The sequence below is a fragment of the Dreissena polymorpha genome, chromosome 5 (genome assembly GCF_020536995.1).
Source record: "Dreissena polymorpha isolate Duluth1 chromosome 5, UMN_Dpol_1.0, whole genome shotgun sequence".
Taxonomy (NCBI): Eukaryota; Metazoa; Mollusca; class Bivalvia; order Myida; family Dreissenidae; genus Dreissena; species Dreissena polymorpha.
In genome coordinates, this window is record NC_068359.1 from 10,277,995 (window position 1) to 10,296,137 (window position 18,143).

Genomic DNA, 18,143 nt, shown 5'->3' on the forward strand with positions numbered 1-18,143 from the left:
GGACGGGGCCTCAGAAGGGCACAGTGGGGCGTCGGAATGGCAGGGCACGGTGCCATTCCATTTAGACCTAGCTGGAGCACTGTAAATGCAGTCTATGCTATGTGACAGTGACATGCAGCAGTGCTCCAGCTAGGCTTAAATTGAAGGGCGCCCCGCCCTGCCCTCCTGAACCTCTGCCCTGCCCTTCCTATGGCCCCCCCCCCCCCCCCCCTGCCCTAAAAAATAATATAAAAAAAAAATTGTTTTTTTTTTACATATGATGCTTAATAAATCTCTTATTACATTGTAGGTAATTTATTCCTAATTGTAGACATTAATTTTTAATGGTTTAATAATGGTTTAATATTAATGGAAATAATATATTCTAATAATTATTAATAACATATAAATTAATATGCTACAGAAAGCATTCTAGAAACGCCCGCGCGCTTGAAAGTGCCCTTTTTACAAAATACTGCGCGTCGAATGTGCCCTCTTGACAAAAAAGCCACCCCTGCCCTTTTCAAATCCTGGCTGGAGCACTGATGATGCATATGTTTAATTACACTATGAATTGTGTCATTATAATGGAAAAATAATGACTCCAGTCCAGCTTATACAAGATAAGTATTGATGCAAAGCATCAAAGGGCGTCGGGAATTTCAGTGTAAAAGGCACTCAATGAAGTTACATGGAACGATTTTTTTCTACTGTAAATATTAATATATTGGCCTATTATTTTAATCAAAATAGAAAAAGATACTGGTATAACCATTATCTATGATTTTGTGTTCCATTATCTATGATTTTGTGTTATAACCCCCAAATAACCATTATCTATGATGTTGTGTTATAACCCCCAAATAACCATTATCTATGATTTTGTGTTGTAACCCCCAAATATTCCATAGTTCATTTTATTAAAATTGGTTTCCTTTTTTTACTGGCATTCGTGTCCAATTTTCATTAATGGAACAGAACTGTGAAGGTTTTAAAAAATCTGCTTCATCTCACAAAATGCGCATTGATAGTGTCACCTAAAACATGTGTATTTTTTCATTTGATATTTAAGAGATGTAAGAAATTTTAATTAACGTTGTCACCACGCGGCATCCACTAATTTTAATAAAAATGTGCAACATTGTATTTAGGTCCCATTAAAACCAAAGGCGTATTTAGGTGGGGGGCTAGGGGGCAAAAGCCCCCCCAGCTGGCTGGCTAGATATGATTAAAAAAAATGAGCCCCTTACAGTTCCAATCCACTTGTGTATTTCCTGTCATATGCCCCTAATTAGGCCATTAACAGCTGTCAATTTGTGTGATTAGCCCCCAGGCATGTGAACAGACCATCTAACCTTCGCCAGCTAAACTGCACGCTTCATTGACTGTAAGTGATAAACTGCGCTATTTGATTGGCTGAAGGAAATACATTCAACTTATGAAATTCATCGATACATTAGCTTTAGGTAAATGTTTACAAATGGTTGCCGCATGGGACTTGCGAAAAACAATATCCTCCCAATTACCTCCAGTCGAGCGGTTAAGGAAACAACTAAAATAATTTCTGAATGAATTCAAACATTGCCGCAATAAACGATGTACCTCAAAAGGTTTATTTCATTCCTGTTAAATCCATGTCAAAATTGTTTATTTAGAGCGAGTTTAACCACACAAAGCCGATAGTTCCCTACGCATCCGCAAATGACATACACTTCGCGCGTTGTTTACCTTGAGTCGAGAGGTAACATCCGAAAAGCGAGAGTACTCGCAGTATTTTTTAATTATATTTAAAATAATATAAAACAAAGGCTGTTTGTAAAACATGCATGCCCCCCATATGGGCTCTAAGTTGTAGTGACAGCCATTTTGTTTTTGTCACTGTGACCTTGACCTTTGACCTAGTGACCTGAAAATCAATAGGGGTCATCTGCGAGTCATGATCAATGTACCTATGAAGTTTCATGATCCTAGCCATAAGCTTTCCTGAGTTATCACCAGGAAACCATTTTACTATTTCAGGTCACTGTGACCTTGACCTTTGACCTAGTGACCTGAAAATCAATAGGGGTCATCTGCTAGTCATGATCAATCTACCTATCAAGTTTCATGATCCTAGGCATAAGGGTTCTTGAATTATAATCCGGAAACCATTTTACTATTTCGGGTCACCGTGACCTTGACCTTTGACCTAGTGACCTGAAAATCATTAGGGGTCATCTGCTAGTCATGATCAATCTACCTATGAAGTTTCATGATTCTATGCATAAGCGTTCTTGAATTATCATCCGGAAACCATTTTACTATTTCGGGTCACAGTGACCTTGACCTTTGACCTAGTGACCTCAAAATCAATAGGGGTCATCTATGAGTCATTATCAATGTACCTATGAAGTTTCATGATCCTAGGCCTAAGCGTTCTTGAGTTATTGTCTGCCAACCACCTGGTGGACGGACCGACCGACCGACAGACCGACATGAGGCCTAAATTAAAATTGAGTTTGTTTGCCCTTTACCGACCGACCCACTTTTTACCCCCCGACCCAAAAAATTTTATTGCGATTTCTGAAAACTTATTTTTTTTATTTTCGTTTTTTTTCGACGATGACAAAAGAGCCGAAAGCAATATTTATTCATGCGCGTATTTATATCCCTGTCTATTATTATCGCCCCTGACCGATCTAGGTCGCTCCGATGGTTGGAATTTCATACGCCCCAGAATAGACAGTAATGCAAGCGTCTATAACCAGCATCGCGATCGGCGGTGTTCCGTGAAAATGGCCGAACGACATCATACTTAACCATTGGTTCGCGAAAGTAGTCGGACATATACGAGTTTACGTTCGTTGTACACATGTTGTTAACGTGATCCAAGATGGCCGACAATTAAAAGAAATAACGATGCTCAGCGAGAACAAATAACTATCGAATTTACGACGGACATCATATAATTAGTATCGATTAATGAAAAGAGCGTGTCATTCTACGATTGAGCATAGGTTTTAGATACAAATAAAACTCTCTTTTTTTTGCAAATGTATGAACTGAATGTCACAGAACAAGTGATGAAGTGTTTGAAAATTGGAATGCAGTCTACTCGCAAAGGAAAATACATCTTACAGTTACAGGATTTTTTTGGTCGAAAATGCAAAATAAAAGACAAACATGACTTGATTTATATGCAAGTGGATCTGTGTTTAATCAGATTCATGTGCATATTCTGCTTTATTATGTTTGCCACACTGAACAGTTTACTGTAATGGCATGTTAGTGAAATGGATATGTAAAGGTAAACTTATTTAATTTATTAATGTCTCTTAGCTAAATACATCGACAACACTCAAGTATATATGTTTAAAGCGTTAGTATATCTACAAACTGAAACTAACACCCACTGTCCTACAGTGGAACTAACCACCCTCTCCCCCGTTGCGCCTACACCGAAAGGTCCTGCAACGTACCTATCCAGATCCAGAATTTATTTCCCCAAATCAAGTTTTCATGCTTATGTTAGTTGCAATAATACAACTCCCAGCTATTGACCCTCTGAGCTGTACGTATGTACTCATAAAAGCTCAGAGCATTCAAGAAGAAATAATGCTTTATAATAATGTTCAGTTTGCACTTTTATGAATTTACTTTTCCATGCTGAGACTATGCACTAACCGGTCAAACACTTAAAATTGAGGCCTGTAAAAACTTCAACAGGCCTGTGAATTGTTTCTCCTGGTAGGCAAGTCTGGCCTGTAAAATGTGATGGTCTTTTGCCACGTCTGAATTTTTCCATTAAAGGCTTTGGGCTGTCTTTCTACACTCCTTCAATGCTTGTTGCATGCTAATTAAGCCCAATTTAAGGGAAAGGTTTAAGTTAAAAATAAAAGCTGTCTGGCTGTTAAATAATTACAAATGCATTTGAGCAATTAAAATCATGTAATGAACAAATATTTGATGTAATAACACACAAGCATGCATTTGATATTAATTATGCAAGAAACAGCAAACAAGATAATGTTAAGCTACATAGGGCTTCGTACACTGCAACAGTGCTTTAATAAAAGTGTTTTAAATATTCATAGACTATAAGTGTATTAAAAACATAATTTCTCAAATAAAATAAAATAATTTTCCTACCTACCTACCCACCTGTAAAATTTAGGGTCGGTAAAGGGCAAACCAACAATATTTTAATTGTGGCCTGAGCAAAGCAATATACCCCCTCTTCTTCGAAGGGGGGCATAAATATATAATATATATCAGTGTTTTTTTTTATGAAATATTCTGCGTTATTCGGCCCCATTCCCCTATCTTTAGAGTATATATTTTTCCCCAAAATATTTTTAAAATTCCCCTCTCGGAAGTGTTATTCAATTTTAATCAATACTTCATTTAAATACGTCTTTCGTAACGAATTTACTACAATTTTCCTGAACTGCATCTGCGTGTTTACTTTATTTTAGCCTTTACCGCAAACCGTACGTAGTTCACTATCACGATTTTCGCTTAACGACATCTACCGCAAACCATACGTATTCCAACATGTCGCACACCAACAAAAGCTATCGTAAAAAAATTGACAAATCTGTTTTAAATTGATATTCTTTTCAAACAAGTACAACTTAAGTCAGTCTTCTTCAAATACCGGCAGTGAAACGCCAGAAACGTCCCGTCAACAGAGTGTTGAAAGACTGTTTAGTTTGCTCAACCTGCTTTGCACGCCACAGAGAAACAGGCTTGGGGAAGCTACACTGGAGTCCCTGATCAGACTTTGTCTGAACACGGAGAGACTTGGTTAAAAGGAGGTCACCAGAATAATTGATAAATTCGCTGAAAAGCCCAGAAATGTTGAACTTTGAACATGAACATAACATGTTTATGAATAAAAGAGTTTAAATTATGTTTTTATCCCTCTGTATGGTGAATTATAGTGTTAAAACTTGCTTTTGTACTGTTACAAGCTAAGCATAGAAATTTCCCCCTTTTCCCCTGTTACGCGCCAATTTTCCCCCCTCAGGAGACCCGACCCCCTTCCCCCAAAACTGAAAAAAACACTGTATATATATAAATATTAAAAATATAATATATATAAATATATAAATAAAATAAATAACATATAAAACAATGCCCCCTGCCTGGGAATCGAACCCACCAACTCCCGATCGCTAGGCGGACACCTCATCCACTGTTGAAAGTTGAGTCAAAAATGTTGACTATTAATTTAAAGTTTCACCAGTTCGCGTATTTGCCCAGTCCCTGTGATCTTTTATTAGTGCCCAGTCCCTGTGTTTAGCTATTAATTAAAAGAATTAACTATGCATTGTTGGCAATAAATGTTGTAATAAATATTATAGGCACAAATGCAGTATTTATTAACACTTATTTACACAAAAAATCACCACTATGCAAGATATTCTTAAAACAAAAATATATAAATTGATCTGTACAATAACTGCTCCTCCCATAAGCGAAAAAAAATGCATTTCATACTTGTCGCGGCTCTCCAGAGCGACACCAATAAAGCAGCAAAATTTAGTTGAGACCTCTTTGAGCCACTGGAACTCTAAAGGCACTTACTATTTGGACTTGATGCAGAAACAATAGCTTGATTATTCTGCCATGAAAATTCTGTAAAGCTGTGAAGAGCAGAAAAAAAGATGTTATGTTTTACAGTTTTAAACAAGAAAACATGGTTTTTAACCCCATTCATGACAATAAACCAAATGCACAGCAGATAAACCAAACCTGCAGCAGATAAACCAAACTTGCAGCAGATAAACCAAACTTGCAGCAGATAAACCAAACTTGCAGCAGATAATATGATAAACCAAATTGGCAGCAGATAAACCAAATGTGCAGCAGATAAACCAAACGTGCAGCTGTTTAACCAAACTTGAAGCAGATAAACCAAACGTGCAGCAGATAAACCAAACTTTAAGCAGATAAACCAAACTTGCAGCAGATAAACCAAACGTACAGCAGATAATATGATTAACCAAACTTGCAGCAGATAAACCAAATGTACAGCAGATAATCTGATAAACCAAACTTGCAGCAGATAAACCAAATGTGCAGCAGATAGACTAAACGCGCAGCAGATAAACCAAATGCTCAGCAGATAAACCAAACTTGCAGCAGAAAAACCAAACTTGCAGCAGATAAACCAAACATGCAGCAGATAATTTGATAAACCAAATGCGCAGCAGGTAATCTGATAAACCAAATGTGCAGTAGATAAACCAAATGTGCAGCAGATAAACCAACTTTGCAGAAGATAAAACAAACATGCAGCAGATAAACCAAGCTTACGGCAGATAAACCACACTTGCAGCAGATAAAGCAAACTTGCAGCAGATAAACCAAACTCGCAGCAGATAAACCAAACTCGCAGCAGATAAAACAAACTTCAGCCAATAAACCAAACTGCAGACAAAAAAGGAATTGGCAATTAGGAGGTAGGTGCATATTTGTTTTATTTTCTTTGATTTTCATGAGTATTTTTATATAATTATGATACACATTTGTAAAGTAATGTCCTGAACTATAACGTATTTAGTGATGTTCAATAAATCATTGTTTTTATAACTGATTATTTTGAACCAAATGCATTTCATTAGTTTACAATTAATAAACAGAAGCTATGAATATACAAAGGTTTGTCAGGGCTTTCCTTTGACCCGAGCTCCCGGGTTTTGACGCTTGAAAATTACAGAAGACCCCTTTTTGACTCTTGAGAAAATTACGTCATGCGTCACATTTGACCCGGGGGAATATACCGACTTGCGTCAACGAGATCAAAAGTTGTTTAGACTAAGCGATAATTGGCTCGGGGCGGAGTATCTCATTTAGTACACGCTAATCGTTAACGCCCGTTTCCAATCATCGAAGCACAAGTCCACCCAGTAGGCGGAGTTTGAATAATTAAGAAATCTAGTATTGACCAATTAAAACACTGCTGGTTCGATGACGCGTGTATTAACTTTCCATTATTTATCATAGCGTTTGTTATCAGCTGTTTGCGGAAAAGACGTGTATTAAACCCACCTAGTTGCAATAATCCAACTCCCAGCTATTGACTCTCTGAGCTGTACGTATGTACTCATAACAGCTCAGAGCATTTAAGAAGAACTATAAACCCACCAAAACAGAATGGACTCATCCGCGTCAGTTTTAATAATATTCAATATAAAATAATAACATCCATATCCACATAACACCGTAAAGCATATTTTGAGCTATTTCCAGAGTATGGCAGAATGTATTTTCAAAGCTGAATGCACCCATCACTGTTTCACTTCATGATTGCTCAGTTCAAAGACGCGTGAAAGTTATGCTGGCATATGTACTGTCTACAACGTCAAATTACACGCTTTGCATCAAAGTTGCTAAAAATAACTATAGAACCGATACAACTGGCCTTGTGGCAAAGTGACAATTTTTGCATGAGCTAATTGATTACAAAATACATGTAGGCGTAATAATTGACCGTTTGAGAAGGCATAGAAAACGGCGTGTTTGTCGCACGTCTTCCGTGAAGATGGCACATGAAATAATTAAAGGGCGTCGGAATTTTTGATGGGATTAAATACGGAGGCACCTTTATCGGCGAGTAGAAATAATATCCTTTTATAGTTTACCGATTTATATAGGCTATTGTGTTTAGGTACCACCCGTATGTTGTTGTTTTTTTGTGATAGCCAGCGGAAATGTTTTTTTTTCACATTTTGTATTTCATTCTTAATTTAATAGCCACGCGAAACGGTCAAACAAAGTTGTTGGATAAAGTGTAATTGTGCAAAGTGTAATTGTGCTAGTGCATTCGGAAAATGTCGCAGAGAAACCTTTTCGAATTCGGAATCGGTAGTAACTCTGAAAGTGTGTGTAAGACGCCAACGACAAAGCGTACTTTAGATCTAAATGACAGTGCTCCTAACACCCCCAAACGTGCGAAAGAAGAACATATGACATATTACTCTGCTGTATACATGAAGTTAATGTTGTATTAGAATACATGTTTTGTATTTATTAATCATTGAAATATTGTGTTTAAATGCATAGTGTTGTAGTGACAGTAAAATGTAAGAAATAAATGTTAACATACATGTATCTTTTTATTTGTTGCTTTTTATATATTATATCTCAGTAATTTGCTTAAATTGCAAAAAGTCATTGACTCTCCTGCGTTATTATTAGGACTCTCAGAAGTTTGATTTTGACTCTTGAAAATATGGTCCCAAGAGTCCTTGACTCTTGAGATTTGAGGTCTAAGGAAAGCCCTGGTTTGTGTTATTCTGTAACTTAATATATTATTAAAATATCAGTGTTTTTTCTAGAACTATATCATATAAATCAGGGGTGGCGAAATCTCAAAAACTATACTTGTCCACGGACAACCATTTAGGAAATTTAACTTGTCCGTTGCTGAACTACACTGGTCTGTTAATGTTTATATATTATAAACGCATTTATTGATTAATGTAAAACAATGTGGAATATACCAAAATGAGTATGATTTGCTAGTTTTGTTTATAGTTGTATTTCAATAGTACATTCATTATAGCAGTATATTATAAACAATATAAAGACTTTCTAAAACTTTCAATCTTGCAAAGCTAGTGTTATTAAAACATTTGTTGAACATAAGTACACCGTAATCTTAACAAATTCAACTAGTCCAATATGTGGACCTCATCAGACTGATGCTCCGCTACTGGTAGCAATTTGATTATCATCAACTGGTAACCATTGAAAATCTGTGAGCCAAGTTTCTTGAAAAGTTCTGGTGCGTTTAATAGATCATATTTTTATCATAATCTTTCTTAGTTTTTTTGGGAGGTGGACTGCTCAAAGCTTCGGGTTTCTGCTCCTTTGTTGAAGATTTAAAAAAAAATAAATGTTCCATTTTTACCATTAAAGTCGTCTTAAATGACAAGGTAGACCGTGTTTTGATTATCTTACTTTGATACTTTTTATTTCCGTCTGACTGTAAAAATAAAGAAACCAGTCTGTACACTGTCTAACAGTCGGGCCGAATGTTTAAAATGCGGAATGCTCCTGGTATCTTATAGAATAAGGGAGATCACTGCGCAGGGGAGTGCCCGTATTTTAGCTTGATTGCTCCGCAAATAGCACTGACAATGTAATCGCATGTCAACATCCGGTTTTGTAAAACTTAATTACGGCTTTAATTCAATGTATTTTTTTGTATACCTGGACCCGACTTTTCAAAAACTTGTTGTCCACGTACAACTTAATTGAAAAAAATCAGTTGCCCAGACAAGCAAATGTACGACTCGGGCAACTCGGACATTTGATTTCGCCACCCCTGTAAATGGAAGGACAAAATATACAAGAAGTGCATTAACTTATCAGATGGAATCAGCATCTCAAATGATTGATTCAAAGCATAAAACATCATAAAAGTCTGGAGCACTTTTTGTCTTGCTTCAGCTTCAGCTGGCATGAAAGTTCAATAAAGATATGGTTTGTCAGAAAGATATAATCGGAGAACATTATGGAGAAAAAAGATAATAAATAAAGCAATAAGTCAAGTTAATTGAGAAAGGAAAAACAAGGCATTTACCATTGTAACTGGTTTCATTGTTATAACATTTTTTAAACCTTGACCTTAAAGCAAGCTGTATGGTTGTTGCCAATTTTTTTAATACAATCATGCACAATGTCAATAAAATTATGGTTAAGACACAAAGATCTACTTTATATCAGGGCTAGCGCTGCCCCAAAATTTCTTTGAGCCAACCAGTTATCGTTTTTCGGCGCACGAAAACTGGGTTTTAAATACTAAGTTATTTTATACATGTACATTTAACATTGGTGTCCATTACCCCAAATTTACAATCCTGAAAATTAGGCCGGGGGGTCTTGGAATCACAGCCGCATGAACCCAACAGGAATAAAGGGTAGAGCCCCCACCCCACCCAGAGCCCTTTCTAATTGCAATTTCAGGTGAATATAATTGGAAATATTATATTAAAACCTCACTGTCCGTATCACCACGTGTGTATGCCTCATTCTATTTCTTCTATATAGAACTTCGAAAATAAATTATAATCTACGAAAAATAATGTATCCGAAAAGGACAGTCTGAAAAATTGTACGCGTTTTGCACATGAAATAAAATGTGCATATCATTTGACTGCAGAAAATGAAAACCAGGTACCTAGCAAATAAATAATTAATATACAATTTGGTTGACATATTGTTTTACAGCATTGGCATAGTCTGTAGGTAAAATACAACTTAATTATCACCTTTTAATTTCCAACGATAATGGGCAGATAGGTGTAACATCATCGACATATAACTCATTATTTAATTATCATCCTTTAATTCAGATCGGTAGTTGGTAGAAAGGTGTAAAGAGATCAGCTTAGAAATAATTTATTTATTGTTACGCTTCTTTTCATTTGTTTATCTTTAAATACGACGTTTGCAATCGGCCGCTATATTGTTGGCAGACGACAATATCAACTGTGTATTCCAAGTATACAGTGTCTGCGCATGAATGACTCATTATTAAGTGTGAGCGAAATCAATGTTGATTGGCCAGCTATCACATGCACTTCAATAACAATAAGGTCAATGTTCTAGAGCAGATCAATTTTCGTTTATTGTTCAAGTTCGGAACACTTTCATTGAAACAAGAAGAAAAATATAGAAAACCAGTCTGGATTTCAATGGCGGATGTTTTCAATGAAATTTTACGAGATTTTAGCATTTTCGCAAATCAGATTTTTCTTGAGCCAAGTTCTCAATATTTTCACAAATGGCTCAAATGGCGAACTAGAGCGCGAGCCCTGTTTATATGCATCTCTGTAAACTTGATCTGTTAAACATGTTTCTGATTACTCCCAGGGGTCGGCCTAGAGTAAAATTTCAGGGAGATGTCACTTTTCTCTTGACTGGCATTTAAGGAGAAATCAGAAATAAGCAAGGAGAACTCATGTTTTTGGTTAAAGCTTATATATATATCTTGTAATTATTTGCACTTTTTTACCATTTGAAATCACTGAATACAAAACGCTAATTGTAAATCCTGCTAATTCAATTAACTTAATTTGTAAATTGAATTCAAGTAAAATGAAAAGACCAAAACAAACAACTTAATAAAAGAATACAGGTGTGCATTAAATTTACATCCAATTCCACGCACCCCAAAAACAAAAGTATACTTTTATTTCTTTTTTGAAGGGGGGGGGGGGCGTAGTTACATTGTGGTATTATAATTTTAATAAACAAGATTCTAAATAAAATATTATACATGTAATTACCTTGCAATCATATTTCCAGTTGAAATAGCATACAACAATAAAACCAATTAAATACACAAGTCTTTGACTATCACCGCAATCACAGCAGTGAAAGGGAATGACATACATCAAAGCTACACCTAAAAAATCTGCAAGCTGTTATCTACTCTTTTCAATGGTGTCCATCGGATATCAAAGGATTTTCGTGTGAAAGCTGGGTTGGGGACAGTTTCTTCACATCATCTTCTTATAGTAAATATTAGTTATGAAATCCCTTCATGTGCGATTAAGTTATAATCGTGACCAGGGATCATATTTTTTCGGTTTTGTCGGTCCTAGACCGATTGGGGTCATGAAAGACTGATTGAAAATCCCAAAGAGTCGGTCCGATTCTGTTTGCTAAAATTCCCATGTCATGAAATCGATTACGCAGTGCACATGCTAGCATACCCTAATTACATTCTTATCTCGAAGGTGTGATAAACCATTCACTGCAGTCTCTAAGCCGGTCAGGACCAGTATATTGATCGTCAGTCGACTAGTCAGCATATGACCCCAAACAACGAACGCGGTTGTGTATTAGTCAAGCGTGAATAACCCAGTGTCAATATCAATCGATAATTTCACTGGCTTATACCTAGCACACTAATCGGTCCGTAATGTGTGCTCGTCCACGATAAAATCGTTGACAGTTACTTCGGAGATTAAAACCTCGATGTTATCCTCGTGGAAATTGTGCATTTCATGCATGATACAGTCAGTAAACTTTCATATAAACAAAGAAGAAAATTGGATATTCTGCAATAATTGTGGGTGGACCTTATACACTGAAAGCACGCGCTGTAACTAAACAAAACATGCCGATACATTTTCCACCAGCGTAATAATCCGGCAATAAATGAATGAAAGTTGCGGTTTTGATTGACAGAACAGCCGAAAGTTATTTTTATGGGCGGAACTTCACATAAAATAGTACACAAGAAAAACAATATACATTGTATAAATCTTTAGTAAAAATCGTGTTAGGATCGGATTAATTCGTATACTTTATTGTTTGTTGTTGAATAACCCACGACCGGAAGTTAAGATGCGTGGTTTCTAATCACTCGTGCTTTGCACTCGTGATTTAATCCCTACGCATCTTAACTATCGGCCGTGGTTTATTCGACAACAAACTATAACGTACACGAATTGTTTTTCAACTATTTGGTTTTATTATTGCCAGTAGCCAACCTACGCACAGACATTTGTTTGGTTCAGTGCATGTTTGTAAGCTAGTTTCGAGTCGACAACGATTTAAAACATCTGTATAGACTTACACAGATTAATAATATTGACAACGATGAAAAGTCAGTTAAAACAGTTACCGAAACAACAATGAAAAAGCTAATGATAAAACCAATTGAGAAAACTCGTATGTTCCTTAAAAAAATGCTTAAGGCAATTTAACTTGTACATTATTATACCCTCTTCATGAATGGCAAAATCAATGGTATGTATTTTAACGTAATTTGTCATAATTTAGGATAAAAATTTTCGGACACTTTTTCCCCCATTTAAATCCAGACCGATTAATGTTGCTCGAAAATATGATCCCTGATCGTGACATGAAAATAGCCACAAACAAGGCATGATTTGGTGAAAACCAATTTTTTGGCATAACATTTTATTGTTGTAAAATGCAATATTGTTGTACTTGTGGTATCCCTTGCCAATTTGTTTACAAACGGCTGACTTGAGGGGAAGTTTAGAACTTAGATGGTGGAAAATGTAGGTTTAGGCCACAATATACTAAATAATTTTTCAATATAGTTCAATGTAAAAGCGACAACTTTAAGCAAAAATAAATGCAACATTTTGCACATAGAGACCACCATAACCATACATTTTCTGAATGGTCATTCTTAGCTGAATCAATTAAAGCAATAAAAAAGATATGTCATTTTCAAACCAAGAAAGAACTTGACACAAATCAAAATCAACTGTTTTGGCACCTTTATTAAGTTCATTTTTCTAGCCATTTTGTAGTGGAAAGTAACCCTTTTAAGTGCAAATTAGGACTTAAGTCTCCACCTTTATCTTATGTCAGTCTTTTAGTAGTGAACACCTTTAGATTCTTTCCCTTTCAATATCTCCAAGAGATAAAGCCAAAACACCAGTCTAAACTGTAAAACATGGCTCCAAGAAAAATATGATGTTTTTTTAAGAGTGCAGCTCTACATTACTTAATTATTTATGATACTGTAACCTTTATTGGCAAGGGCTTGTAGGCGATATTGTCTTGTTAATAAAAAACCTACATAACATCAGTGTTTTTTTTCATTCTTTGGACGGGTCCGGTAAACGGACCCGTTCCCAATGACCTACGGACCCGTTCCCAAAATGAACTGGACACGTCCCAATTTCCGAAAAAAAATACAAAAAATCCCAATCAAAATCGAGTAAACAATCGCCGAAAATGCCAACTTGACGTATTTCGAGACCTTTTTAACTTGCTACTGATTTGATTTCTCCATCATTGGACTGGTTTAAACATTTAACGTTACATTTGCACATTAAATACGTGTATGTTATTGCGAAATATAAACCAGTCTGAATTTTCTTACGCTTCCGGCAATATTCGCCATGTGTCACAATAGTAAGTATTACAGAAAAAATTAAAGCCTAGTGATGTCAAAAGCAAATCGTTTAGCGATTTTGGTCCACCTATCCCCCTCAGTACACTGCAACACAAATTGTCGAAGATGACAGTAGTCAAGTGATATGGCTATGCAGTCTGTCTGGACTCTCATCAGCCTAGAAAGACGCCATTTTTGATATATTTAAAGCAGGGATCATATTTTCCCACAACATCAATCGGTCCGGATATAAATTGGGAAAAAGTATCCGAAAAATTTATGTCCGAAATCATGACAAATTACGTTAAAATATATACCATTGATATTGCCATTCATGAAGGTGGTATAATAAATGTACAAGTAAAACTCCCTTAGGCATTTTTTTTTAACGGAACGAGTTTTCTCAACTGGTTTTATCATTTGCTATTTCATTGTTGTTTCGTGTGCTGTTTTATCAGACTTTTTCATTGATGTCAATATTTAATCTGTGTTAGTCTATACCGATGTTTTAAAGTAACATTACTATTCAAAATCAACGAAAATTTCGTACAATTGTTCGTAAAATAGACTTAACCAAGTAAAAATCAGTGTTTCTTATGGCAATTGCCGAAATTTCGACGTCAGATGTGGTCTGGTAAAATAGATGTTTGTAGATACAAAATGCTCGTTTTTATTATTGTTTTGCATATCTATTCATACGACACATGAACACTAAAATGGTGTTCGTGTGTCGTATGAATAGATATATTTGCGGGAATTAATTGTGGCTACAAATAAATAAAAAAGAGCATTGTGTATCTACAAAAATCTATGTAATCATACCACATCTAGCGTTGAAATGTTGTCTATTGCTATAAGGAACACTGATTGTTAAGGTGTTAACTTTATTTTACGAAATACTTAACGAAATTTTCATTGATTTTGAGCGTTGTAGAGACTTTAAATTGTTGTCATAATAGCTTGCAAACATGCACTGAACCATACAAATGTCTTTGCGTAGGTGAGCTACTGACAATAACACACCAAATAATTAAGAAATAATTCGTGTACATTATAGTTTGTTGTCAAATAACCCACGGCTGATAGTTTAGATGCGTAGGGATTTAATCGCGAGAGCGAAACATTTGAAACCACGCATCTAATTTTCTGGTCGTGAGTTATTCAACAACAAAGTATAAAGTACACAAATTATTATCAATTCTAACAAGGTTTTACTAAAGATTAATACAATGCATAATATTTTTCTTGTGAACTATTTTATGTGAAGTTCCACCCATAAAAATAACTTTCGGCTGTTCTGTCAATCAGATCCGCGACTTTCATTCATAATTATATTACGGGATTATTACGCTGGTGGAAAATGTATCGGCATGTTTTGTTTAGTTACAGCGCTATTTTTCAGACGCGTCTTTTCGGATGAGTCTTTCATCCGCTGTTCACATGTTTTTTATTCTTGGTCTCACGTGCAATAAACCGGCCCTGACTGGTTTAGAGACTGCAGAGTATGGTTTATCACACATAATCGAGATAAGAATGTCATTAGGCCAAAGGGTATGTTAGCATGTACACGGTGTAATCGATTTCATGACATGGGAATTTTAGCAAACAGAATCGGACCGACTGTTTGGGATTTTCAATCAGTCTTTCATGACCCCAATCGGTCTAGTACCGACAAAACAGAAAAAAATATGATCCCTGATTTAAAGCAATACAAGCAGAGAACTATGTCTGTAACAATCTGTGTTCTGATACATGTTGTTGTTTGTGCAAGAATGTGAATAAAAGTTTATGTTGCTTTTCTGTGTCATTTAAAGCTGACAAAAGTTAAACAAAGTCATTAAAATACCATTCATTCACAACTTGATTTTTCTCATTTGGAAGATTTCGCGACTTGTTTTTTTCCCAATTTGGTGATTTCCCAATGGCATGGGTACATGACCTGTTCCCAATTGGGTGAAAAAAATCACTGCATAACAACAAGGAACTGTGAATGTGATTTGTTACACATAGACACAGGGATCAAATTCAACAGCTCCTGAATAAAGAATGACATCCATAAAAATGTTGGGTTTCAAAAATAACTCGACAACACGTCAAATGTTGATTTAATGCACTGACACATTCATGGGTCGGCTTTAGAAAACGTCTGTGATGAAACACAACAATGACCTTAGGCAAGAGGTCTGCATGTTTATAAAAAAATATGTTGCTAAAGCTGCCCCAAACTCCGTTTACATGATTATTTATTCAGTATTAGAGTCGTCTTACCTTAAACAATGATAACAGACAGCTGAGAGGCCATTTTCATTGTTGTGGATTTTCGGCGCTTACATCAATAAATTATTCGAGTATAAATACGGGCAAGTACTGAATGTCATCATAAAATACACCTTCATTCTTATATATAAATCCTCAAAAATATGATGATTGGTTTGATTAATATAGAATACTAGATATTTTAACAGTGAATATTTACTTGAAGTAAGCGATAATTGCGCATGGGATAAACCAATACCATTCAATTACTGCCACACTACAAGCGGATTACACTCCACTACACAGAGAGTATCATTTTTGTTTACGAATACACCGAACGTGTCATTGTGTCACACCGGTCTTACTGACCGTGATAATAACGTAGTGACGTCACCATCTATGTATAGAATGCCGAATGTGTAACTCACTGGATGCTAGATACATACCATATGCATATAAGTTGTATTACCGCAGTGTTATAAAATAATGGTCCTCATGTATATAAACACAGAGAGAGAAACGATGGATATGGACACACCTATTCACGAACGCTATTTTCGAGGAATTAAATTTATAAAATAAAATCACGACCATTTTGACAATATGCAGTTTTCAAAACCAGTTCGAAGAAATATAAAAATACAATAATTGTTTCGACAGTGTGATTTACATTAACATTTGCTGTAAACATCGATAAAATAAATTAATTTCGATTAATACGAAACAGAGAAAGAAAAACTAGCACATTATATTAACACGACACAAATGTTTTAAAGCAGAAAACGCTAAAAAGACATCGACATTATCACGAATCATGAAATCATGCAAATGTATCGTAATTGAATTTAATTTATTTTAGCTGCTTCGTGTAAGGTCGATTTGATACATGGTTTATCGAAAGCCTTTGGGTTATACATACGCACTCGACAAATGTAAATTCCATTTGTTAAATGTGAATTCCATTAAAATGTTACTCTAATGATCTTGTAATATATTCGAGAATAATACAGGGTTCTGAACTTTGAGAATTCTCACATGGAGGGTTGGCACAACATCAAACCAGCAACACATAATTCGTCTCAATTAATTCACTGCGCCGGATTTATCACGCTATCACCACTGCGATGGGAGGTCGAAACAGATACTGAATGTACCGATTTTGTTTAAGTGGAACATGTTGAATGTTGTGTTTTTGTTGCTATTGTATTTAATTTAAAATTGCTTTTTTAAATGTAAAATTTATAGAATTGTGTGTTTACTATAAAATTTCAATATGATTCAGGGAATGGTGCAACTATAACTATTATTAGGATAGAAATAATTGTTATCGCCAGTTTTTCTATGTATGAAGACCGAGCGATGGAAGCTATGATTACCGGTAGTTTTAGAGGGAAGGGACGCAATCACTGGAAAGTGGTGAAATATGTGTTTGTAAATGGTCTCCCATAATCAACTCAGAAAAGTTAATATTGCTTAGCAGTCAGTGCCAGCTTCAGTTTTATCAAACGTTATTTTAATGCATTGTGGCGTGTTGACGAGTTGCAATAGACGTCAAGAAGCAAGAACAACAAACATTCGCGCTGACACGACAATAATAATGTGTCGTGTTGAAATCTTGACGAGTTTGAAGAACGCAAAATAACCAGAGGGGGTAATCACGTGAAAACAATATGGCGAAGTCCGTTCAGAGACAGGTATTTTTCACGCTTTTATACTCTTCATAACTTTTTATATATTTGTTTAAATTCCGCTCACGTTCATGTCATATACATGTAAGCAAAAAAGTCATTAGCGTGTATTTCGTATGAATATTCGCACTATATCTCCACTTTACTCGTTGCGAAATTTCTTAGCGGGATCACAAAATTACAGATACAGCTAAGAAATTTCGCAGCGAGTGAAGTATTTATACGAAGTAAACGCTAATCGCTTACTTGCTGATATGGCTAAAGAGTGAGCGGTATTTAACAATAAATAAAAGTAATAAATGATACAAAAACGGCGAAAAATACCTGTCTCGACATGGACG

At 35.6% G+C, this 18,143-nt stretch overlaps 1 protein-coding gene across 1 annotated transcript in view; it reads right to left on the reverse strand.

Moving 5' to 3' along the window:
• The window catches only part of LOC127880981 (cyclin-dependent kinase 17-like), a 133,602-nt gene extending 117,403 nt beyond the window's left edge, over positions 1–16,199 (reverse strand). Inside the window, 1 exon segment of the mRNA XM_052428536.1 lies at positions 16,127–16,199. The gene's annotated coding sequence lies outside the window, so the exon portion shown is untranslated.
• Positions 16,200–18,143: the final 1,944 nt, after the last annotated feature.